Source organism: Sus scrofa, chromosome 13 (genome assembly GCF_000003025.6).
Source record: "Sus scrofa isolate TJ Tabasco breed Duroc chromosome 13, Sscrofa11.1, whole genome shotgun sequence".
Classification (NCBI taxonomy): domain Eukaryota; kingdom Metazoa; phylum Chordata; class Mammalia; order Artiodactyla; family Suidae; genus Sus; species Sus scrofa.
The window spans coordinates 161,604,564-161,632,421 of record NC_010455.5 but is presented as its reverse complement, the minus strand read 5'-3'; the positions used below and the strand labels follow the sequence as shown (position 1 = coordinate 161,632,421).

At 35.2% G+C, this 27,858-nt stretch overlaps 1 pseudogene; it reads left to right on the top strand.

The window, feature by feature from the left end:
- On the top strand, positions 21,125-22,048 carry LOC106508017 (annotated as a pseudogene).

Below are 27,858 nucleotides of genomic sequence, written 5' to 3'. Positions count from 1 at the left end.
AGAGAAGAGCTAACACCTCTCCTTCTGAAACTATTCCAGAAAATCATAGAGGAAGGGACATTCCCAAACTCATTCTATGAGGCCAACATCACAATGATACCAAAACCACACAAAGATACAACAAAAAAAGAAAATTACAGGCCAATTTTACTGATGAACAGGGATGCAATAATCCTCAACAAAATACTAGCAAACCACATCCAACAATACATCAGAAGGATTGTACATCATGAACAAGTGGGATTTATCCCAGAGATGCAAGGATTCTTCAATATCCACACAATCTATCAGTGTGATACACCACACTAATAAACTAAAGAATAAAAACCATATGATCCTCTCAATAGACACAGAAAAAACCTTTGACAAAATCCAACACCCACTTCTGATAAAAACCCTTAAGAAAGTGGGCATATGGGGAACCTACCTCAACATAATGAAGGCCTTATGTGACAAAAACACAGCTAACATCATTCTCAATGGTGGAAACCTGAAAGAATTCCCACTGAGGTCAGGAACAAGACAAGGATGTCCTCTCTTGCCACTACCATTCAGCATAGTTTTGGAAGTCCTAGCCATAGCAATCAGAGAAGTTAAAGAGATAAAAGGAATCAAAATTGGAAAGGAAGAAGTAAAACTATCACTATTTGCAGATGACATGATACTATACCTAGAGAATCCTAAAGACTCTACCAGAAAACTGTTAGAGCTCATCCACAAATTTGGCAAAGTACAGGATATTGTATAAACACACATAAATTGATGGCATTTCTATATGCTAACAATAAAAATCAGAAAGAGAAATTAGGGAAGCAATCCTGTTTACCATCACATCCAAAAGAATAATATACCTAGGAGTAAACCTACCTAAAGAGACAAAAGACCTGTACTCTTAAAACTCTAAGACACTGATGGAAGAAATAAAAGATGGCTCAAATAGATGGAAAGACCTGCCATGCTCTTGGACTGGAAGAATCAATATTATCAAAATGAATACACTACCCAAGGCAATCTACAGATTCAATGCAATCCCTATCAAATTACCAAGGACATTTTTCATGGAACTTGAACAAAATATTTTAAAGTTTGTTTAGAAGCACAAAATACCTAGAATAGCCAAAGACATCCTGAGAAAGCAAAATGGAGCTAGAGGAATCAGGCTCCTGGACTTAAGCCTATGCTACAAAGGAAGAGTAATCAAAACCATATGGTACTGGCACAAAAACAGAAATATAGACCAGTGGAATGGGACAGATATCCCAGAATTAAACCCACACACCTACAGTAAACTAATCTATGACAAAGGAGGCAAGAATATACAGTGGAGAAAAGACAGCCTGTTCAATCATTGGTGCTGGGAAAACTGGACAGCCACACATAAAGGAATGAAATTTGAACACTCCCTAACACCAGATACAAAAATAAATTCAAAAGAGATTAAAAACCTAAATATAAGACCATATAATATAAAATTTGTAGAGGAAAACATATGCCAAACACTCTCTGACATAAACGACATCAGCATCCTCTCAGATCCACCTCTTAGAGTAATGACAGTAAAAACAAAAATAAACAAATGGGACTTAATTACACTTAAAAGTTTCTCCACACCAAAGCAAACCCTAAACAAAACAAAAAGACAACCCACAGAATGGGAGAAAATCTCTCCAAATGAATCACCTGACAAGGGATTCATCTCCAAAATTTATAAATACCACCTATAGCTCAATACCAAAAAACAAACAACCCCATTAAAAAAGGGGCAGAAGATCTAAACAGACGATCCTCCAAAGACATACAGATGGCCAAAAAACACATGTTCAACATCACTCACTATTAGAGAAATGCAAATCAAAAAATCACTATGAGGTACCACCTTATATCAGCCAGAATGGCTATCATCAAAAAGTCTACAAACAATAAGCGCTGGAGAGGGTGTGGAGAAAAAGGAACCCTATTACACTCTTGGTAGGATTGTAAATTTGTGCAACCACTGTGGAAAACAGTATGGAGATTCCTCAGAAAACTCAAAATAGAAGTACCATTTGATCCAGCAATCCCACTCCTGGGCATTTTTCAATGACTTGAAAAGACGCACGTACTCCAATGTTCCTTGCAGCACTATTTGCAAGGGCCAAGACATGGCAACAACCTAAATGTCCATCGACAGAGGAATGGATAAAGAAGAGTGGTATATATACACAATGGAATATTTCTCAGTCATTAAAAGGAAAGAAATAATATCATTTGTAGCAACATGTATGGAATTAGAAATTACCATGCTAAGTGAGGTCATTCAGGCAATAAGATACCTACATCAAATGCTATCACTGACATGTGGAATCTGAGAAAAGGACAGAATGAACATCTTTGCAGAACAGATACTGACTCATAGACTTTGAAAAACTTAAGTTTCCAAAGGAGATAGTTTAGGGGCTGGGGGGATGAGCTGGGGTTTGGGGATGGAAATGCTATAAAATTTGGTTTTCATGATTGTTGTACAATTATAAATGTAATAAATTCATTGAGTAATATAAAAAAAAGAACAAAATAATGCCATTTGCAGCAACATGGATGGAACTAGAGACTCTCACACTAAGTGAGGTAAGTCAGAAAGAGAAAGAGAAATACCATATGACATCACATATCTGGAATGCAATATACAGCACAAATAAATCTCTCCACAGAAAGTAAAATCATGACTTGGAGAATAGCCTTGTGGTTGCCAAGGGGGGTCGGGGAGGAAGTAGGGTGGATTCATAATTTGGGGTTAATAGATGCAAGTTATTGCCTTTGGAATAGATTAGCAATGAGATCCTGCTCTGTAGCACTGGGAAATATATCTAGTCACTTATGATGGAGGATGATAATGCGAGAAAAAGGTTTGTATATGTGTATGTGTGACTAGGCCACCTTGCTGTACAGTAGAAAAATGACAGAACACTGTAAACCTGCTATATGGAAAAAATTAAAATCATTAAAATTGAAAAAAATAAGCTGAAGGAACAAACTTAACCAAGGAGGTGGGCGACTTATATGCTGAAAACTATAAACTATTGATAAAGGAAACTGAACATGATTCAAAGAAATGGAAAGATAGCCCATGCTCTTGGATTGGAAGATTTAACAAGGGATTAATATAAAATATAATTTAATTATTAAATATTATGAATATAAAATATAATTTGTTAAAATAGCCATAGTACACAAAGTGAACTATAGATTTAATGCCTTCCCAATCAAAATACCCATGACATTTTTCACAGAACTAGAATAATCCTAAAAGTTATCTGGAAGCAAAAAATACCCAGGATTGGCAAGGCAATCCTGAGAAAAAAAGGACAAACCTGGAGACATAACCCTCCAGTCTTCATACTATACTGCAAATCTATACAACAGCATGTTATTGGAACAAAAACAGATATATGGATCAATGGAACAGAACAGGGAGCATAGAAACAAATCCACACACTTCCAATCAATTCATCTTTTACAAAAGAGGCAAAAATATACAATGGAGAAAAAAAAAGTCTTTTTAAGAAGTAGTGTTGGGAAATCTGGTATACACATGTAAATCAGTGAAATTAGACACTGTCTCACAAGAATAAACAAAATATTTTAAAGACCTAAGTATAAGACATAACAATATAAAACTCAAAACATTTTAAAGACCTAAATATAAGACATAACAGTATAAAACTCCTAAATGAGAACATAGACAAAATATTTTTGTACTTAAATCAAAGCAATATTTTCTTAGAAGAGTATCCCAAGGAAAAAGAAATAAAAGCAAAAATAAATAAGTGGGAGCTAATTAAACCTAAAAGCTTTTGTTCAGGAAAGGAAACAATCAACAAAATGAAAAGACAACCTATAAAATGGGAGAAAATATTTGCAAATGATGCAACTTACAATGGTTAATATCCAAAATATACAAACAGCTCATAAACTCAAAATCAAAACAAACAACCCAATCTAAAAAATGGGCAGAACCCCTGAACAGACACTTCTCCAAAGAAGAAATATAGATATCCTCAGTCACATTAAAAAATGTTCAATATTGCTAATTATTAGAGAAATGCAAATCAAAACCACAGTGCAGTATCATGTCACACCAATCAAAATGGCTATCATTATATATATTTGTGCATATATATACATATGTATATGTATATATATATGAATGTTGGAGAAAATAAAAAAGATAGCTTTTACACTGTTGGTGGGAATATAAATTGGTATGTACTATGAAAAACAGTATGCAGTTTTCTTAATACACGAAACACAGGTCCAATGTAGGATCCAGCAATCCCACTCCTGGATATACATATGGAAAAGATGAAAACTCTAATTCAAAAAGATACATGCATTCCAATGTACATAGCAGCACTAAGTAAACAACACAAGTGCACATCAAAATATGCTTGCCTTAAGAAGATGTGATGTGTGTATATATATATATATATATATATACACACACATATATATATAATTCAGCCATAAAAAGAATGAAATATTTCCATTTCCAATAATATAGATGGACCTAGAGATTATCATACTAAATAAAGTCAGAAAGAGAAAGACAAATATTACATGATATCACTTGTATGTGGAATCTAAAACATAATACAAAGGAATCTATACACAAAACAGAAATAGACTCACTGACATAGAATACCAACTTAGGTTTCCCAAATGGCAATATGAAAAGGGGAAGGAAAAATCAGGAATATGTTATTCATAGATACAAACCACTACATGAAAGTCATGCTCTACTGACTGAGCTATCTGGGTGGCTCAAACTACTACATATAAAGTAGATAAGGAACAGGGATTTGCTATATAGTATAGGGAACTAACTATATTCAATATCTTCTAATAATTTTTAATGGAAAATAATCTGAAAAAATATAACAATCAATTTTCTGAGCACTGGAAAGTAACACAATACTGTAAATCAAATGTACTTCAATAAAAAGAAAAATCCTTGTTCTGGGTTTCAATATTGCAAAATAAAATATACCACTACATATGGTTTCTTCCATGCCCATGAGTGTTATCTCTGGAGACGATTTTCAAATTACTGCTTTGCTAAGGAGCAGGACTATCCTTTGTCTTGAAAGACATGAACAAAAATCCACAGAGAATGAAATATGACCCTTTCCTAAGGGAACCTCATGCAAGATTTTCATATCTAAAATGATTTTCAGAGCCAGTCTTTGCAATTTAAGAGTCCTGTTGTGTAAATACACACACTTTTTATAGAGATTCTGTGATTTAACATTTTAAAAGAGTTCAATTCTTAAAGAAATTCAAAGCACCTCAGATAAATGCAGTGCTAGATCTAGTGTTTAAAGGACTTGCATTTCTCTAATAATCAGGGATGTTGAGCATTGTTTCATGTGCTTGTTGGCCATCTGTACATCTTCCTTGGAGAAATGTCTATTCAGGTCTTTTGCCCACTTTTCAATTGGGTTGTTGGCTTTTTTGCTCTTGAGTTGTATAAGTTTCTTATATATTCCAGAAATTAAGCCCTTGTCAGGTGCACCATTTGAAACTATTTTCTCCCATTCTGTAAGTGGTCTTTTCGTTTTCTTTTTGGTTTCTTATGCTGTGCAAAAGCTTGTCAGTTTGAATAGATCCCACTGGTTTATTATTGCTCTTTTTTTCCATTGCCTTGGGAGAATGACCTGAGAAAATAATCATGATGTTGATGTCAGAGAATGTTTTGCCTATGTTCTCTTCCAGAGTTTGATGGTGTCTTGTCTTAAAAAGTCTTTCAGCCATTTTGAGTTTATTTTGGTGCATGGTGTGAGGGTGTGTTCTAGTTTTATTGATGTGCATGCAGCTGTTCAGGTTTCCCAGCAATGCTTGCTGAAAGACTTTCTTTTTCCCATTTTATGTTCTTGCCTCCTTTGTCAAAGATTAATTTATCATAGATGTCAGAGTTATGTATATTCTGTTCTGTTCGTCTGTCTGTGTTGGTACCAGTACCACACTGTTTTGATGACTGTGGCTTTGTAATATTGCTTGAAGTCTGGAAGAGTTATGCCTACCATGAGATACCACCTCACACCAGTAAGAATGGCCATCATTAATAAGTCCACAAACTGGAGTTCCCGTCGTGGCGCAGTGGTTAACGAATTCGACTAGGAACCATGAGGTTGCGGGTTCGGTCCCTGCCCTTGCTCATTGGGTTAACGATCCGGCATTGCTGTGAGCTGTGATGTAGGTTGCAGACGCGGCTCGGATCCCGCGTTGCTGTGGCTCTGGCGTAGGCTGGTGGCTACAGCTCCAATTGGACCCCTAGCCTAGGAACCTCCATATGCCGCAGGAGCGGCCCAAGAAATAGCAACAACAACAAAAAAAAAGACAAAAAGACAAAAAAAAAAAAAAAAGTCCACAAACAACAAGTGCTAGAAGGGATGTGGAGAAAAGGGAACCCTCCTGCACTGTTGGTGGGAATGTAAGCTGGTACAGTCACTATGGAGAACAGTTTGGAGGTACCTTAGAAATATAGACATAGAACTACCATATGAGCCAGCAAATCCACTCTTGGGCATATATCTAGGCAACGCTTTCCTTAAAAAAGACACACGCACCCACATGTTCATTGCAGCACTATTCACAATAGGCATGACATGGAAACAACCCAAATGTCCATCAACAGATGATTGGACTAGGAAGATGTGGTCTAGATACACAATGGAATACTACTCAGCCATAAAAAATAACCATATAATGCCATTTTTAGCAACATGGATGGAACTAGACACTCTCATACTGAGTGAAATAAGTCAGAAAGAGAAAAACAAACACCATATGATATCACTCATATCTTGTATTGAATATAGGGCACATATGAACCTTTCCACAGAAAAGAAAATCATGGACTTGGAAAATAGACTTGTGGCTGCATGAGGGGAGAGGGAGGGATCTGAAGCTTGGGGTTAATGGATATAAACTATTGCTCTTGGAATTGATTTACAATGAGGTCCTGCTCTGTGGCACTGAGAACTATGTCTAGATACTTACATTGCAACACTAAAATGGGAGGAAAAATTATGTATACATGTATGTGTAACTTGGTCCCCATGCTGTGCAGTGGAAAAAATAAATTAAAAAAATGAAAAAAAAGACTTGCAAATGCATGTGGAGTCTATTCTTTAGAATAGACTTCCTTAGAATAAGATACTCTGTTCAAGTCGTTCTTTTTTTTTTTTTAAGCATAGTGGATTTACAATGTGTTCCAATTTCTGCTGCACAGTAAAATGACCCAGTCATTCATACACACACACACACACACACAATCACACACACACATTCCTTTTCTCATACTATCTTTCATCATGTTGTATCCCAAGAGAATGGATATAGTTCCCTGTGCTGTACAGTAAGACCTCCCTGCTTAGCCATTCTAAATGTAATAGTTTGCATCTACCAACCCCAAACTCCTCATCCATCCCACTCTATCCCCTCTCCCCCTCAGCAACCACAAGTCCATTCTCTATGATTGTGAGTCCATTTCTGTTTTGTTCATTTGTATGTATGTTCATTTGTGCCATAATTTACACTCCACATAAAAGTGATATATATTTGTCTCTTTCTATCTGAATTTCTTCACTTAGTAAGAGACTCTAGCGCATTCATATTGCTGCAAATGCCATTGTTTCATTCTTTTTAAGACTGAGCATTATTTCATTGTATATATGACCACATCTTCCTAATCCATTCATCTGTCGATAGTCATTTAGACTGTTTCCATGTCTTGGCTCTTGTAAATATTGCTGCAGTGAACATAGATGTGCATGTATCTTTTTTTTTTTTTTTGTATTTTTGTCTTTTTCTAGGGCTGCTATCTGCAGCATATGGAGGTGCCCAGGCTAGGGGTCTAATCGGTGCTGTAGCCACTGGCCTATACCACAGCCATAGCAATGCAGGATCTGAGCTGAGTATTCAACCTACACCACAGCTCACAGAAATGCTGGATCCTTAACCCACTAAACAAGGCCAGGGATTGAACCCACAACCTCATGATTCCCGGTCAGATTTGTTAACCACTGTGCCATGACAGGAACTCTGCAAGTATCTTTTCAAATTATAGTTTTGTCCAGCTATATGCCTGGCTGGATCATATGGGAGTTCTATATTTATTTTTCTGAGGAAGCTCCATATTGTTCTCTACAGTGGTTATACCAATTTACACTCCCACCAACAGAGCAGGGGAGTTCCCTTTTCTCCACACCCTCTCCAGCATTTGTTGTTTGTAGACTTGTTAATGATGGCCATTCTGATTGATGTGAGGTGGTACATCACTGTAGTTTTGATTTGCATTTCTCTAATAATTAGTGATGATGAGCATATTTTCATATGCCTATTTGCTATCTGTGTGTCTCCTTTGGAGAAATGTCTATTTAGGTCACAATTGGAATGCCCTGTGGATTTCCCCCTTCCAGCTTGATCCATATGAGAACACAAATATTAAAGAAGTTCAGGTGTAGAAAATGCTTGAATGATAAGATGTAGCCTAGGACCCTTTATCATCAGTTGGAAAAGAATAGTCTGTCCATTTTGAAGATGTGATTTATACTTATTATGAAGGTGAAATTAACTTTATTGTTATTGAGAGTTATCTGTAAGTTCAGTTAGTGTCACTGTAAATAAGATATACATACAATGCAAGAAAACTCCCTAACACATACAGTTAATTATTGGGTCTATTTGCCAGTATAGGGAAATGGATATTAGGCTTAAGAATTTTAGTATTATTTTATGTGCAATGATAAATTATTATTATTATTATTTGCTTTTTAGGGCCTCACCCACAGCATATTGAGGTTCCCAAGCTATGGATCCAAAAGAAGCTACAGCTGCCAGCCTATGCCACAGATATGGTAACTCTGGATCTGAGATGCGTATGTGACCTACACCACAGATCCTGGCCATGCTGGATCCTTAACCCACTGAGTAAGGCCAGGAACCAATGTCTTCATGGATAGTACTTGGGTTCATTAATCATTGAGCCATGATGGGAACTCCACAATGATAAATTATTAAAGCTCAGACATGCAGGTTCCAGTTGGAAATTTCCCCAGGGCATCACACAATGCTTACACAGGTTCCAAAAATAAATAAATAAATAAAATTTAAAAATAAATAAAAAATAGATTTTAAATAGGGCAAGTGTGTGTTATGGGGTGATATTAAACTGGTATACATTTTAGAAAAATGGGTCTGGTGTCAGTGTGGAAAACAGATTGCATGACTGTGTTAGGAGATGTAGATGGTGTAATTAGGAGGTTATTTAATAAGCCAGGCAAGGGATGACTAAATCCTGAAGAATAGTAGTGACTGCATAAATAAAAAGAAACAGTTGGATTTAAGACATCTTTAGTAGATGAACACTTGCTTTGTGACTTTATGCCCCAAAACAGAAAACCCTGGAAGAATACCAGTTTTGGGTGTTGAATATAGGAAGACCATAACTACAGATTTGGATATGTTAATTGGATTTCCTAGTGGGCAAGTCAAGTAGGTAGTTGGATAGAGGTGGCATTAAAATTAATACGAGAAAGGGAAACAAGCTTATTCCAAACTCTGTTCAGTGATATTTTATAAATATGCCCCTACATGGAACCTTGAGGACCAACGTGTAGTTTTAATTGTTACAACGAGTTATGTAAGAATGATTTGATCATTAGCTTCCAATGCCCAGTAGAACAACTTTGACTTCATCCTACTGGGAATACTTTGGAAGCATCAAGGGACTTTCAAAACTTTTTTAAAGAATGGATTTACAAATAGAAAAAAGAAAAGCTATTTCCTTGCATTTTGGTATTTCCAAGGAAAACCAACGCCTAAATAATCCTGCTTCATTTCTGTATATTTAATGATACTTTGAGAAAACCAGCATATTTTCATTTTCCATATTTTACAGGAACTGGGTGAGAATGTGATAACAAAATATTCAAATAATAAATTAAAATCCTAGGCAGACTTTTTCTTTTTCAAATCCACAGTCAAACTCTGGGCAGACAGACTTAAATGTTTGTCTGAACAGGCATATTTCAGTTAGAACTTTTACTGTGTAAATAATACATGTTTTGAGACATTTTAAAATAATAAACTTTGATTAATAGAATTAAAAGTAGAAAAATAGCCATAATAAAAAAAAATCAGTTTATTTTACAAAATGAAGTTTTCATAATTGACACATAGGCTATGCAGCTCAAATTTAACTTATTTGTAATGTTTCAAAATAGGGAATTCTGGCTTCTGATTTATTGTATACAATAAAAATTCTTTAATTTCATGGAATCATAATATAGGCTAAAGTTACTGAAGGTAACTTCAAAAGATTCCTTGTCTTATGTATCACATAACTCTTGAGGAAAAAAAAATTCACAAAGATTACTATCCATGTCTAAATTATACATTATTGGAACTATGAGCAGTAGTAGCAATAACTTGGTTACTTGAGGTTATAAAGAAAGTTGGACCAGTTTATGTAGGGTAAATATTACTTAAGGTTCTTAATTTCCAATTAATATTTTGCCTGTTTTTTAAATATGAGGGCTCTCTGCAGGTATATATTTAAAAGTAAAAATTCTAAAACTCTTAAATTCTTCACTTATTTTAGTGAGAATAAGATAATATCTCATGATCCTACATCTGCTGATCATTGATTCTCAGGAAAAGAGCATTTTTTTCATATTTTAAAACTAGACAAACTCATTTTTCTAGTATATCCTCGAGGTAAAAATTTTTTGTATTCCATAACTATTGAGAGGTATGACTATAAATTCGTGAAAAAAATTTCATAAGTGGAAATAGTTAACAATCTGTATGCCTAAATGTATTTATTTTCCTTTTCAAGATAATCTAAAAGGATCTACATTCACAAGAAAACTCTTTTTTTTTTTTTTTGGAGTTCATTCATGTTATCACCAAATATTTTGTTCACAATGGTGACAAAGCAATAAGTATGAAGGAATGAATTTAATAACAAAATTATTGAAATTATAAAAATAAATAAAAAATGCCTTAACCATTTGAATCCCTGTATTATATGACTATAGGTACCTTTGGAATATGAAAAAAATACATCTACTTTCAATGGGTCGAAAGTTAACTCCCATTAATAATACTCAAAATAAATGCTAATTTCCCTAAAAGCCATTTTTCCATTTAACTGATATTTATGCACAAAAATTAAACATGATTATATCCTAATTTTACATTTTAATTTTTAGTGCCAAAACATATCCTTAAAAAGGTGACAAGGGATTTCAGTGTTCTTGTTTTTCTCCATTACTAATACGTTGCAGACCATTCTTTCCCACAGTCTTTATGTATGTATATAGAGCTGCACACATATGAATGAGTTACACAGTTTTATGTGATAGGGAATCATAATATACATATGCTGCTTTTCTCCCTTCCTCCTTCCCCCTCCTTCTTTCCTTCCTTCCTTCCACCTTCCCTCCCTCCCTTCCTTCCTTCCTTCCTTCCTTTTTCTTTCTCTTTTCTCTTTCTCTTTCCCTCTTTCTCTCCTTCTCTCTCCCTCTCTCTCCCTCTCCCTCTCCCTCTCTTTTTCCTCTCTCTCTTTCTTTTTGTCTGTGTCCATGGCATGTGGAAATTCCGGGGTCAGGGTTGAACCTATGCCATAGCAGTAACCAGAGCTTCAGCAGTGACAATACTGGAGCCTTAACCTGCTATGCTTCAAGAAACTCCATGTATGCTGCTTTTCTTATAGAACTGTCCTTTTGTGTTCATCAATAAACAAATGGATAAAGAAGATGCAGATATGTATGATGGAATATTACTTATCATAAAAATGAAATAACGCCATTTTCAGCAATACAGTTGGACCTAGAGATTATCATACTAAATGAAGCCAGATGGAGAAAGACAAGTATTATATAACTTACATGTGAAATCTAAAAAGTAGTAAATTTGAACTTAGTTACAAAACATAAACAGACTCACAGATATAGGAGATAAACTTAAGGTTACCAAAGGTTGGAGTGGAGGGAGAAGGAGAAATTGGGGCTATAGGATTAACAGATTCACATCACCATATATAAAATAAACAGCAAGGATTTACTGTATAGCACAGGGAACGATATTCAATACCTTATACTAAATTAGAGTGAAAATAATCAAAAAAGAATGACAGCATAAATGAATCCTTCCACAGAAAAGAAACTCATGGACTTGGAGAAGAGCCTTGTGGTTGCCTAGAGTGAGAGAGAGGGAGTGGGATGGACTGGGAGTCTGGGGTTAACCGATACAAACTATTGCTTTTGGAGTGGAAGAGCAATGAGATGCTTTTGTATAACACAGGGAATTATATCCAGTCACTTGTGATGGAAGGACAATGTGAGAAAAAGAACATATATACAAATATAAATATAAGTGTGCATATATATATATACACACATATATATATACATATATATATATGTATATATATATGACTGGATCACTTTGCTCTACAGTAGAAACTGACAAAACACTGAATCAACTATAAGGGAAATAATAAAAATCATAAACAAGAAAATAAAATAAAATAATGTGTAACTGAAAAAAGACTATACATAATCAAATTGTTTTGCTGTACACCTGAAACTAACACAATATTGTGAATCAACTATACTTCAGTAAAAAGAAAGAAAGAAAGAAAGAAAGAAAAAGGAAGTTAGTACAAGGTGTTGAGGTGGTGATATGAAACATTGCTCAGCGGTATGGTAATGATGGAGGGGAATAAAAGACAACTTTCAAGAAGAGATTTCACTGATGCAAGATTAGAAACCTTAAAAAAAAAGATTAGATGCCTGACAGAGTCAGTGGGAGTCACAAGGCACTCATTCCAGGATAAGGGAGTAAAATACATAAAGTTATTAGGCGATAGGGGAATGGGGTGTAAGCAGGGATTAGGTGATGGATAACCATTTATTTCATGCTAATGGGTTGGACTTTATTATAGATAAATGGGTACCAATGAAAGGTGATGAGCAAGATAAAAGATACATTTTGAAGGTTCAATTTTTGTGGAAGCATAAAAGCAGATTAAAAATATGGAAAGACTAGAGACAGAAAGAAAAATAAGGTTATAATTACAAAAATAAGGTTATAATTATAAATATAACCATTGCAAATTCCTTTTTCTGAAATTCTATAAATATTTCTCCACTGAATATGTCTGGATATATGTTGCCATTGAAAAAATGTGATGCCAACTTGTTTTCCTTTCCTTGATCTGGATGTCCAGAGAATATTTTATTTTGAAATTTGATACTTTTATTTTGGCTATGCCCACAACACTCAGAAGTTCCCAGGTCAGGGATCAAACCCACACCACAGCAGTGACAATGCCAGATCTTCAACTGCTAGGCCACCAGGGAACTCCAAATGCAATAATTTTAATATAATATGTCTCAAGTTGATTATTTCCATTAATTTTACAAAGTACATATAGATTAACGTATATTTATTCTGAAACATTTTCTCAGATTATAATTTTCATAATTTTATACTGATTTATTTTTTCTTCAGGGATTCATTACATATATGTTGGATTTTACTTGCACATCAGCTATATCAATTATTTTTCTCTGATTATTTTTAAGTCTTTTTACTTTAGTTTTCCTCATGCTGTTCTCATGACTTCTCTTAATTATTATTTGTATTATTTCTTATGCATAAAAAGTGATCAACATTTAGTGACCTATCAACAATCATGTTGTTAACTCTCACAATTCTGAGGTTTGGCCAGGCTCAAATGGACAATTATTTTGCTCTGTGTAATGTCAGCTGGTCTACAGGCATCTGTAGACACAATTGGTCTAGATTTTCCAGTGCAACTCATTCACAAATCTGGTCCATTAGTGAAGATGACTGAAACACAGGGCTCAGCTGAGATACTAGAAATTTTGGAAACTCTTCTTCCTTATATGGTTCCAGGTCCTCCATCTATGATCTCTGTGGACCCCAAAGTGGAATCAAATTCTTTTATTTTTGGATTTTTAGGGATGCACCCATGGCATGTGGCAGTTCCCAGGCTAGGGGTGGAATCAGAGCTACAGCTTCCGATCTATGCTATAGCTATAGCAGCTTGGGCTCTGAGCCACATCTTCTACCTGCACCACAGCTCAGGGCAATGTCAAATCCTTAACCCACTGAGTGAGGCCAGATATTGAACCTGCATCCTCATGGATCCTAGTCAGGTTTCCTAACCACTGAGCCATGGAAGGAACTCAAAAAACAGTTATTATTTTTAAAGCTAAGTAATTTGAGTAATCTGATGGAGTAATTTAGCTGAGAAAGTGAAAGATAATTCTTTTCATACTTCATGGTCTTTGCTCTTACCTACCAAGAGTCAGGCTGGATCTCACTATTTCCCTCACTCAAGATTGAACTTCCTATTTGGGGGACTGATTTTATCTGTGTTCTGCTACTCTGAGGCCTCAGTTCTCTTTCTCTCTCTCCTTTTCTGTAGAGTCTCCATCTTCCCTTTAATCTGGTGCAGTCTCCAGAGTGAAGGGGTGTAGTTTACTTCAAACCTATAAATTAAAGTTCATAGCATTCTTGGCTTCCTAGTTATACTGAAGGTGTGTTTTATGAATGTTTTTGTTCTCATTGTTCATCTGTAGTTTTTTTTTTCTTTGAGAATTTGTGGAGAGATGTGGATTTTTCCAGTTTACATTCTTTATAGAAACAATATGGATAAAAAGGATTAAATTAATTTTTAAGGGCCAACAGTAATTACTTTTGTGTGACAAAATGTACAAATAAATAAATATCAACTGAATGTATTACATATGTTTTTCAAAAATTATCTGGATGAAGCAGTTTCATATAGAAATAAATCAGATCCATCTTAAAGTCTCAGCTTGGAAACCACTATATTCTTCTGAAAGATAATGATGGTTGGGACATTTTGATCTTCACAGATCTCCATACTTTAATATGTATTCTTTATATCAATTTAAGGACCATCTTGCATGCTTGATTATCTGAACAGAAATGATGTTAAGACCTGAGTTTGTTATTTCTCACATCTGTGTCAACTATGATATTCCATTCACAAGAGCCATAGCCAGGCCATAATACATTTACTTTATCCTTCACAGAACTTTTATCAATGGAAGCTGGTTTAACAGGATGTTGAAATCCTATTGCTATTTTGAGGGAATTCTGTACACTTGACGACTATTTCTGAACATAACTTTAAATCCCCATTATTATACTTATGCAGTGTCATGTTAAATACTTCAGGGACTGTTAACCAGGGAGCAGAGAACAAAATCGATATGGTGATTATATGCTTAGTGGAGAGTGTAATGGCAGATAAACAGAACTTGGTGTCTGTATGACATTAAAGTCCAAGCTAAGGCCAAAGAAGTCAAGTATGTTATTCTTCTCTATAAACATAAAAGTTGAATTTTCAAACAATATAATATTTGGATCCTGCTGCAAGATTGATCCATATCATCTGTAAGTTCTATAAATGTTTATGAATAAACAGCCCATAGGAGTATCAATAGCTGGCCAGCATTTTTGCGTTGGTCACCTGTTTGCAACCACAGAGGACTGATCACTGTGAGAATAAACAGCTACCAGTCCTATTTAGGACAACCTAAAGAGGGTGTTAGACAGAGGTAGGGAGGCCAGATGGAATGCTTGAAAATTTGCAAATGTAAATACCTCTTTTGGACAAATTAGCTACCACCAGATTTCCCAGTTACCTGTTTAGTTGTTAATATTATATGTAGTCTTATTTTTGTTAATATATTCTTGAAGTATTGAAAACTGTAAATTATAATATTGCCAACAAGGGGAATCAAAGTAAATTGGGGGTAAAGAAAATAAAAACTTTTTGCCTCATAGTTTAGTGGGCTATAAAAGTGTAATTTTAAGCCTGTTTTTAAATGGCACAGAGGATCTTGGAGCAAGTCTTTTGGGATAGTTAGCTCTCCTCTTAAGAGATGGATTTAGATACATATGCAAGGTAAGTAATTAAGTGAGAAGAAACTGTCCCAGGGAAAAACCTTTTGGTAGCTGACTGAAGATATACTGGCCCAGTGGAGGCTTTCTTTCAATGTAAGCTCTTTTAGGACTTTTAGAAAGCAGGATGAAGCCAGCTATGATGACTGAAATACAGTCCATTCATTTTAAACCCTATCTTACACCAGACTTGAGAGTGATCATCTTTGCTCTGCTAGAGAAAAGAGAAAGCTAACAAGGTGCCATGAGAGTGGTAATTACTTGAGATAATGAGAAACTGCCAGGGGAAATTAGCAAAAGTTTGGTTTGACAACAGGAAATTAAATAACATTTTTCACTGAGTAACTTTTCAATACTATATGAGGAGCAATGGGCATTAATAGTAGATATTTCCACCAGTTCCAGAAACATCTCCTCTAACTGAGTGCTGGGCTGTTAATGAGAGACTGTAAATTAAATTTCAAATTATAGAGAGTGTCCACTAGTTCAACCCTTATTAATCCTGACTCAGATCAGGTCCTTGTCAGCTGGGGATTCTCATTTGCTTCTCCATTTCTGAGTTCCATCAAAGTCAGGATCTCTGGCTCTTTACATTTCAATAGTATGAATTGGTGGCAGTAGTTAACTGATTCCCAAAATATACTTGGAAACAGCTCGTTCTAAATCTCTAATATTACATAGTATTGAACTCTTATTATTGACTTCAGAAAACTTTCTCTAATGTTTTGAAAATGAACCTCTTCATGGAGCCACAAAAGATCCCAAACGACCAAATAAATCTTGCTAAAAAAGTAAGATTCACACTCCCTGATTCCAGACTATACTACATAGCCACAGTAATCAAAAGAGCATTGTGTTGGCACAAAAAAGACTCATAGATCAACAGAAAATAGTAGAGATCCCATAAATAAACCTATGCACTTATGGTCAATTAATCTCTGACAAAGAAGGCAAGAATATACAATGGAGAGAAGACAGTTTCGTCATTAACTGGTGCTGGGAAAACTGGACAGCTACACGTAAAAGAATAAAAGTATAACATTTTCTCACAGTCATATACCAAAATAAACTCAAAATTAATGAAAAGTCCACATGTAAGAGGAAGTAAAACAAAAAACAAACAAATGGGACCTAGTTAAACTTAAAAACTTTTGCACAGTGAAGGAAATCCACTGAAAAAAATGAAAAGACAACCACTGAATGGCAGAAAATGTTTGCAAATGATATAACTGATAAGGGCTTAATATAAAAATACATAAATAACTCATACAACTCAATATCAAAAAAACAAAAAAAACCCAGTGAAAAAATGGGCAGAAGATTGGAAAAAACTTTTTTCCAAGGGAGATACACAGATGGCTAACAGACATATGAAAAGATGTTCAAATTGCTAATCATTAGAGAAATGCAAATCAAAAGCACAATCACCTCACACCTGTCAGAAGGGCTATCATTAAAAGTTCTACAAGTGGAGTTCCCTGGTGGCCTAGTGGCTTAAGGATCTGGCATTATCACTGCTATGGCACAGGTTCGATCCCTGGCCTGGGAACTTCTGCATGCCATGGGTGTGGGCAAAAAAATCCCACAAAATGTCTACAAGTAATGAATGTTAGAGAGGATGTGGAGGAAAGAAACCCTAGCACATTGTTGGTGGAAATGTAAATTGGTGCTACCACTATGGAAAACATTATAGAGATCCCTTGAAAAAATTGCAAATGGAACAACCAAAGCTGAAGAAAGTTAAAATGCTATTTAAAAAAGCTATGTGTACTCCAATATTCATGGCAGTGTTATTTACAATAGCCAAGACGTGGAAGCAACCCAAGTATTCATCACACACACATATACATATACACACACAGGAAAATTACTCAGCCATAAAAAAGAATAAAATTTTGCCATTTGCCACAACATGGATGGACCTATAGTATATTATGCTTAGTGAAATGAGTTAGACAGAGAAAAACAAGTACTGAATGTCATCACTTATATGTTAAATACAAAAAATGAAAAAAATTGAAAGAATATAACTAAACAGAAAAATTATCATAGATACATACTGGTCATTATCAGTGGGAATACTGATGGTGGGAGGGTCAATATGGGGGTTAAGAGGTACAAACTACTACATATAAATTAGATAAACTACAAGAATGTATTGTACAACATATAACATAACAAATATAAGAACTTTATAGAGTATAATCTACAAAACTATTGAATTACTCTGTTGTATGCTAGAAACTCATACTATAAATCAACTATACTTCAATTGATATAAAATTATGTTAAGTGAAGAAAACCATAAAACGTAATTAAGAAGGTTAATGTAACAAATTCTATAAAAAATGCATATTTCTCTCCATTTATCTCCCAGCTAATTTCAGAGATATAACATTATATTAAACAATCACTTATAACAATGGTTTTGTAAGGTATGTAGATGTAAAAGGTTTACTTATCTTACTACTGTTAAATGAGTATCTGTCTGAAGTAGGTTATGATAAGATGCATATTAAAAGCCCTAGAGCGAGTACTAAGAAAATAAGTCAAGATATATCTTCTTTAATTAACTAATTTATTTGTATAGAATAACTCTCTTTACAACTGTGCTTCTGCTTTTTGCCGTCTTTCTCCTGCCCCTTAGTGATAGCCTTCTTTCTTTGTTTATTAAATTGCAAGTTTAGAAATAGAAGTAATAAACATAATCTCCATTTATTTTGAAGTCACTGATGAAAATCAGTGTGCCAGAAATCACTGCCTCATTGTCTACATTTCTTCAGGAAACCAATCATTTTCTGATTTCCCAATGTTTTGCAGGAACTAGGTGAGAGTACAGTGATTTCTACATTTTCCATCACTTAGAGTTTGCAATTTGATCTTTAGATAACACAACATCTATGTAATATACCTATGTGAGAAATTAAAATTACAGAGAGGCACTGAGATTTTTCTCAACCAGTCATCAAAATCTGAACAGGTGGGAGAGGATGGCTTATTGTAAAGTAGGTATTTTTTACCACAAAATTTCATAAATAATCAACTTTAACAGAAGAATGACGTAGGTGGAAAAATTAAAGTAACCACAATAAGAATGATTCAACAGCATTAACTTTTATTTTAGAATGTAGAGGGTTTAGAATTGAGACACAGCTACAGCTTTTATATTCCTTATTTGTAATTTTGCTGAATGAAGATAACCTGAGCCTTTAATTTTGGTGGCTGTCTATAATGGGGACCACTTTGGGCATGTGTTTAGTAATTTAAATATATTAAATCTTTTTTTTAGTTTATTGAAGATGGAGAATAACAACTCGTTCTCGCAACTTGTTAAACAAATCTAGTTCTTTTAATGCATTTTCATTCACTGTGTCTATGTATTATGTGTCAAGAGGTATGGCTATACAATTATGAAACAGATTTTTAAAATAAGTTATTTTTAATTATTATTATTCTTGTGGTAAGTTATTTTTGTTTCTCTTTCAAGGAACATAGGAGGTTATACATTCACTCCAAAATATTTGGAAAATTCAATTCAGTGTTTTGATTTCTGCTCCTCCCCATCTTTTTCTGCTGCCCACAGCATATGGGGTTCCCAGACAAGGGATCCACACTTGGATAACTCATGAAGTTAAAATAGATTTCTTTTATGTCTGAAAAATTACTCCACAGTAATACTGAACCATGGTTTACTCAACCATTCTATAGCTGTGAGTATTCTTTCTGTTTCTAGGCTTTGAGCTCATGAACAACATCTTATAAATAGCCTTGTATTTTATTCTTTTTTAAAAACCTATTTGTTTTTTAATGCTTAAAACAAAGTGGTTTTTTTAAATTGAAGTATATCTACTTTATAATATCATGATAGTTTCAGGTGTACAGCAAAGTGATTCAGTTATTCATATGTATATATGTACAAATATTATTTTTCAGATTCTTTTCCATCATGTATCACTACAAGATACTGAGTATAGTTCTCTGTGCTATACAGTAGGTCCTTGTTCTTTACCTATTTTATATATAGTAGCATTTGCAGCAATATGAGGGACCTAGAGATTCTCATATTAAGTGAAGTCATGTGATATCACCCATTTGTGGAATCTAAAAAAAAAAGATAACATGAAATTATTTACAAAAGAGAAATAGACTTACAGACATAGAAAACAAACTTACAGTTGCCAAAAGGGAAAGCAGGAGTGGGTGAGATAAATTAGGAGTTTGGGATTGACATATACACACTATTACATGTACTTTATTCTTGTACATGAGTTATATTATTTATAGAATGTATATTCAGGAAAAAGACTGGTTGATCCAAGTTTACATAAATTTCTAATTTTGTCAGGTAAGGTCAGATTTGAAAGACTGTTAAAATTTATATTCACCAGTTATATTAGAAAATGCTTCCTTTCTTACTTTCCTGTCATCAGTGGATAATATTTCTCATTTCGCATTTTTGCTTATCTGATAAGTAAAAATAATGCACCAATTTAAAGAAAATCACTAATTATTAAGGAGGATGATAATTGTTTCATATATTTATTGGTCACATTGATTTACTCTTTCATAAACACGTCTGTTCACATTTTCTCATCCTTTGTTTCACTGGGTCATTTAATTTGTTCTCATCTATATTGCAAGAGGTTTCTTTTGTGTGTGTATTATCCTTACTAACCCTAAATATGCAAAATGTGTCACAGATTCTTTTCACTCATATTATTGCTTTTCCTCTTTGCTTATGGATTTGTTTTTGCAATGTCTTTGTTGCGTGATTATGCCTATATTGAATCCTTAGTTTATTTTTTCCCATATGCAATGGCTTTGCATTTGCATCTCTTTTTTTTCTGCAATAGTTTCCATATAGATTTAGTATTAACTCACATATTTGCACTTAGATTTTTTTTATTTTTTTTCCCAATTTTAGGGTCAGATACATAAACACAGAATTTTTAAACAGACTCACCATAGGATGAAAATTAAACTTTGAAAACTATCAACTAAATGGAAAGCGACAGTAGGATACAATTTAATTTGCAAATACAATGCCACAACTTTGTGTAATCTTTAGTGATTGTCTTTGTCACATATTTTCACATTACAGGGATCAAGTGTGGGTATGTCAGAAGGAATCAAGACTTTGGTGACTGAGTTTGTTCTTATAGAGCTTACTGAGCAACCATGGCTGCAGGTCCTTCTCTTCATTGTTTTCATGGCCAGCTACCTCATCACCATGGAGGGCAGTCTTGGACTGATGGCTTTTATTTGGAAAGATGCCCACATTGACCCACCTATGTATATGTTCCTTGGTGGTTTAGCCTTTGCAGATGCTTGCACTTCAACCTCTGTAACACCTAGGATACTGGTCAATTTCTTAGACAAGGCTGCAATGATATCCCTAGCTGGGTGCGTCACCCAATTTTACTTTTTTGCTTCCATTGCAACTGCAGAATGTTTCCTCCTGGTAGTGATGGCCTATGACTGTTATGTAGCCATACGTAACCCCTTGCTTTATCCAGTGGTGATGGTCAACAGAATCTGCAGTTACTTAATAAGTATTGCATATACAATTGGCTTTCTGCATCCCCTGAGTCATGCAAGTTTATTATTAAAATTGACTTTCTGTAGATCTAACATAATACATTATTTCTACTGTGAAATTTTGTAATTGTTCAAAATTTCATGTGATGACTCATCCATTAATGCACTATGATACTTATTTTTGCAGCTTTTATACAAATATCCATTTTAATGACCATCATAATCTCTTATACCTGTGTGCTCTTCGACATTCTGAAGACAAAGTCTGAGAAGGGCAGAAGCAAAGCCTTCTCCACGTGCAGTGCCCATCTGCTCTCTGTCTCATTTTATTACAGCACTCTGATTTTCATGTGTGTGCACCCTGCATTGGGCCTAGTTGAAGATCAGGACAAAAATATATTCCATATTTTACATGATTACAACTCCCCTGCTAAACCCATTTATTTACAGCTTAAGAAATAAAGAGGTTATAGGTACCTTGAGAAGAGTTGCAAAGAAGTAAACACCTCTCAAGGGAAATTTCAAATTCTTCCTCCTTTCACTCTTTGCATAAACAGGCCCCCAATTCTTGCACATTGGCTAGACTTTCATCAGAGCACCAGAGGTCATGGTCACCGAGCACTGGCTGAAGGAACTCAGCTTCAAGCAATGTTTACTTGGATGTGGAAATTACTACTGCAGTTGTAGTTACTACTTCAGTTGAAATGACTCACATCATTCACAGTTAATTAGAAATATTGTAATTCCTTTTTATCTGAACTTTAGGCTTTGAAAATTTGCTCTCTACAGGGAACTCCTCCTAATTTTATTAATTTTTTTAAATAACTGACAGTAACTGAGGCTGGTATATAAGTGTGAGTCATTTGGTTTCATGACTGACGCTAACTCACTGAGGTAGACCTGCATGTAAACAAGACTAGGGGATGCTCTACCACATCATGATAAAGTGATAAAAACTTAGATTCTTGACAGAAAAAATGTTTTTCAAATAAAAGAGAGGAAAGTGAAGAAAAATGAGGAGGTTTAAAAAATTGATGCATCTCAACAACTGAAAAAAAAGGAAGCTGTCTTGAATGGAGTGATGGAACATCAAAATGTAAAACTTCCCATATCTGGAAATCCACACACTAAATTTCATACTGGATATCATATGATACTCATGAATTTGCAGATTTTGGAGATATCTCAAGATATAGACTTTTCAAATATTACAGATTCCCTATACACTACTTAACGTGAATATTTTGTTTGCAATAAAGTATATGGCTGTGGATACAAAATTGAGGTCGTGATCTCTCAAATCTGAGACTAGGATCTTGTGAGCTCAATCTCAGCTACCAATTTACTATGAATTTACTCTTTATGTTCTATTACAAACTTTTAAAATATTGTTGTCATTTTGAAAAAATAAATGTACTCCCCTGTGTACATCTCAATGTGAACTTTTTTTTTTAGTTTGAGCATATGGCAATACTTAATGCTTCTGATTTCTGCAATGACATTTCATGACTGAATTGTTAAAGCCAAAATCAAATTTTTATTAACCCTTTAGCAATACAATGCTAAAAAACATTTTATATTAATCTAACCAAGGCACAATTGTCATATATTGCAAACTTAGTAACAGTTGAGTAATATTTGATATCTATAGGCATTCAATATTTGTAATACACCTCAAAAATTTTCTGTGTCTTTGTTTGAAACAGGATATAAACAAAGTCTAGCTATTGCATTTTAATGATGGTTTTTAAGTCTCTTTTAATATAAAAAGGCTTTTCTTCCTCATTTTTTCATGTCATTTATTTGTTGAAGAAACTGGTTCATGGTTCCTACAGAATTTTTCACAGTGTAGCTCTGGCCAAAAGAATCTTTGTGACGAAAATAATGTATTCCTTGTAAACTGGTAGATAAAATTACATCTAGAATCTTGATTAAATCCAGAATATTTTATTTTATTTTATGTTATTTTATTTTATGTTATTTTATTTTATTTTTATTTTGTCTTTTCTAGGGCCGCACCTGTAGCATATGGAAGTTCCCAGACAAGGAGTCGAATCAGAGCTGTAACTACCAGCCTACACCAGAACCACAGCAACGTGGGATCCAAGCCACCTCTGCGACCTCCACCACAGCTCAAGGCAATGCTGGCTCCTTAACCCACTGAGTGAGGCCAGGGATTGAACCCACAAACTCATGGTTCCTAGTCATATTCGTTAACAACTGAGCCACTCCTAAATCCAGAATATTTTCATTTTAGTTAATTAGCTGTGGACTTCCAACTGTGTGCCATGAAGAAGGACACAATTCTGATTATGTTGTTTCACAAAGTTATCCGTTTCATCAAGATTTTCAAATTTATTTGTCTAGAATTGGACAATGACTTTCATAATGGTTTTAAAATGCACTGCGTTTGGAAGGTTATTTCCCTCTTTTTATTTCATTTTATTTTATTTTTTCATTTTATAAGTTTAAAAAGTTTAGATGGTGATTTTCCTATTTTGTAGGTGTTTTAAAGGAACTAGCTTATAATTTTTTAGTATATCTAATTTTATTTGCTATTAACAAAATCATTAATTTCTGTTAGTTTAAAATGTTTCCCATCTGCTTTCTATTCTTGAAATATATTGTTTTTCTTTTAGCTTTTATATTTAGAGTTGAATTAATTTATTTTCAGTTTTAATTTATTATCAATACTCTGTATATTAATGGCTTGTGATATCATAGTATTCTGAATTAAATTTAGTCATTGAGTATTTCATATGTTTTTGGCTTTCTGTCTCTCCTTGCTCATGTGGGAATTCTATTTATGTTACTATTCTGTAGGTCCAACATTAAACATCAGTTCTATTTTGAAATCTTATTGCAACACAAAATGTTTAAACTGATGATTTTATTAACAGAACCATTCTTTTTATTTACTCAGTTTTTTTTTTACTTCAACTTCACTCTTATGAATCGCATTGTCTCTTACACCCATTTAATATTCATCATACTGAAAACAAATTGTGAAAAAGGCAATAGCAATGCCTTTCTACAGCAGGGCCTAAATGCTCATTGGTCTCTTATTCTATTATAATGCTCATTTTTTCAGACGTGTGAGTCCTATACATGAACATAATAAAAAAATCTTTGTCTAAGTAAATGAGCAATGTTTTTCTGTTTCTGTTATATTTGTCTCTGATGAATGATTCTTAGATGACAATATGTGGTCTTTCTTTATTACCTAACATACAATTTTGCAGAAAAACACTGTATATAAGTTAGTATACATTTTTACTGCTTAGTTCATGAAACTCTTCATGCTTTGTACACCTCATGCTCATACTGAACCTAAATTATATCTGTGTGTCCAGGTCTAGTTTTAATTACGTAAGTTTACTGCCTTGGTGACAGCTGATTTGACAAGTAGTTGCATGATGCAAGACCTCACAATCTAAAGGACTCACAGCTTTTCTCTCTTATTTTTGTGAATGTCATCTTCCCCTACACCTTACTATGCCCATCCATCCTATGAGGTCAGGCCATGAGCCATGGTTTTATATGTCGCCATGGATGCCATGTTCAGTTAATACCACCTAGGATTAGGTTAGTATGTTTCATCACACTGGAGTAGGGATTAGGAAGATAGACTCTATGTGGTCTTCTCCGAGTGAGAGTTACAGACAGGAGAATTATTTTGCTTTTGGAAGAAGAGGAGCAATTCATTTTCTGCAACCACAAGAAAGGCAGTCTTTTTTCAGGTGCTAATGGCCAGGCACCATCATCTTAAGAAGAATAATTTGGCAAATGACATGTAGGTTCCCCAGGACAGAGTAATTGAGGAAAATCTTCAAAGGATAGTTTGGCAGGTCAACCAAGATGGCAGAGTAGAAAAACCCTGAGCTTGCCTCTTCTCATGAGCAAACCAAAATCACTACTATCTGCAGAGCAGCCCTTTTCAGAACAAGACATGAAGAAGAAACCACAGAAAGACAGGTAAGTGAGGCAGGACCTGTGACACAGTGAAGTCCCATATCCTGGGAGGGGCAACCCACAAACTGGAGAATAATTACATTGCAGAGGTTCTACCACAGGAGTGAGAGTTATGAGCCACATGCCGGGTTCTCAAGCCTGTTGGTCCTGCACCAGGCAGATGAGCCCCCAGAGTATCTGGCTTTGAAGTCCAGACGGGCTGAATTTCAGGATTTCCACATGATTGGGGGAAATAGATATTTCACTCTTAAAAGGCACACACAAAACCCTACAGGCTTTGAGGTACAGGGCAAAAGCAATAAATGAGAGGAACCTGGGCCAAACCTACGTGCTGGTCTTGGAGAATCTCCTGGAGAGGTAAAGTGTGGTGGCAGCTCACCCTGGGGATATAGGTACTGAAGGCAGCCATTCTTGGGAGCTCCTTCTATCTCATTGACATGGGTACTGGCTGGCATCACTGAAGAATCCTCCCACAGCTCATTAGCAAGACCTGGCACCAACCAAGAGCCTGTAGGCAACAGTGGTGGGATGTCTCAGGCCAAACCACCACATGCCCCATCCATTAGCTGACAGGCTTCCCAAAGTCTTCCTATGCCCACAGCCCCTCTAGAGATACCTCTAGACATAACTGTACACCAAGGGGCCAAGACCCAGCTCCACCTATCAGGGGGCAGGCAACATCCCTGTCCTCCAGGAGGCCTGCACTGGCCTCTAGACTAGCCTCATTCACCAGGGTAGAGACGCTAGATGCATGAAAACTTCCATCCTGCAATCTGTGGACTAAGCCTACTCACATCAACCCAGACTGTACTCTGGGACAATCTGGGCCCACCCCTGCCCACTAACAGGTCAACACAAGCTTAAAACACCCTGGACCTCATGCCAAATTGTGTCAGGACCCACCCTGTTCCTCCTCCCCAACCAGTGATATGACATCACCTCCAGGACCTGACTCTGTCTGCCAGTAGACCAGCACTAATTCCATGATCTAGATTTACTCATAAGTGGGGTAGCAGGGAGTAGTCCCAGAGTCTTCTGAACCCTGAGTGTGCCCACCACTGAACCAGCACAAGCCCTGGGGTCCCAGGGGTTTCTTCAGTCCACCACCTCATGACCAGGCCCTGCTAACCAGCAGCTAGTAGCATCCATATTAGGCAAGCTTGGCAACCAACAAGACTAGGGGCCAAACAAGCCTAGTGAACCACCCACATAAAAAAAGGACCTACACAACCATTAGGAGGAACCCTAGAGAATATAGTTTGGGTTATGAGAGGGGAGTCTGCTGCTGGATTACATAGTATATCTCCTACAGAAGGCCACCTCTCCAAGGTCAAAAAATGTGACTTTCTTTTAAGAGCCATTGGAATTTATTTAAGGGTTGAGTTAGAGTTGTAGCCTTGGGTGTGAGAACAGTGGTGATCTCAACAGTTTGGTTTTTTATAAAGATGAGGTTGGACCAAGTGTAGGGCATGGTGCATGAAAGAATATTAGAAAACACACAAAGGATTTTAAAAGATTATGCCAGTATTCCAGGTAGGAGATGGAATTTTCTTGAATTTGGAGAGATGTGGATGGTTTCAATATACATTGAAGAGATACAATCTGTGGGTTTGATAATGGATTTGGGTGATGACTCTAATGTTTTTTTTAATGGGGTAGGTGGAAGATAATGCAATTAATTCAAAATGGGAAGGCAGAATGAAATCAATGTTTAGTAATAGGTTTGAAGAGACTCTAAGTCTGGATTTGAACATGTTGAGTTTGATGAGTCTTTTGACATATTTAAAGAAATTATCATTTTATGTTTTCACCACCTTTGTCAAAGATTAATTGACCATAGGTGTCTGGGTTTATTTCTGGGTTCTCTATTCTGTTCCATTCGTCTGTGTGTCTGTTTTGGTAACAGTACCACACTGTCTTGATGACTGTGGCTTTGTAATATTGCTTCAAGTCTGGGAGAGTTATGCCTCCTGCTTGGTTTTCATTCCTCAGAATTGCTTTGGCAATTCTGAGTCGTTTGTGGTTCCATATAAATTTTTGTATTGTTTGTTCAGGTTCTGTGAACAATGTCATAGGTAATTGGATAGGGATTGTATTGAATCTGTAGATTGCTTTGGGTAGTATGGCCATTTTTACAATATTAATGTTTCCAACTCAGGATCATGTAATTTCTTTCCATTTCTTTACATTTTCTTTAATTTCCTTGATTAAGAATTTATAGTTCTCAGCATATAATTCCTGTACCTCCTTGGGCAGGTGTATTCATAGGTATGTGATTTTTGGGGGTGCAATTTCAAAAGCTATTGTATTTCTGTGTTCCTTTTCTAATATTTCATTGTA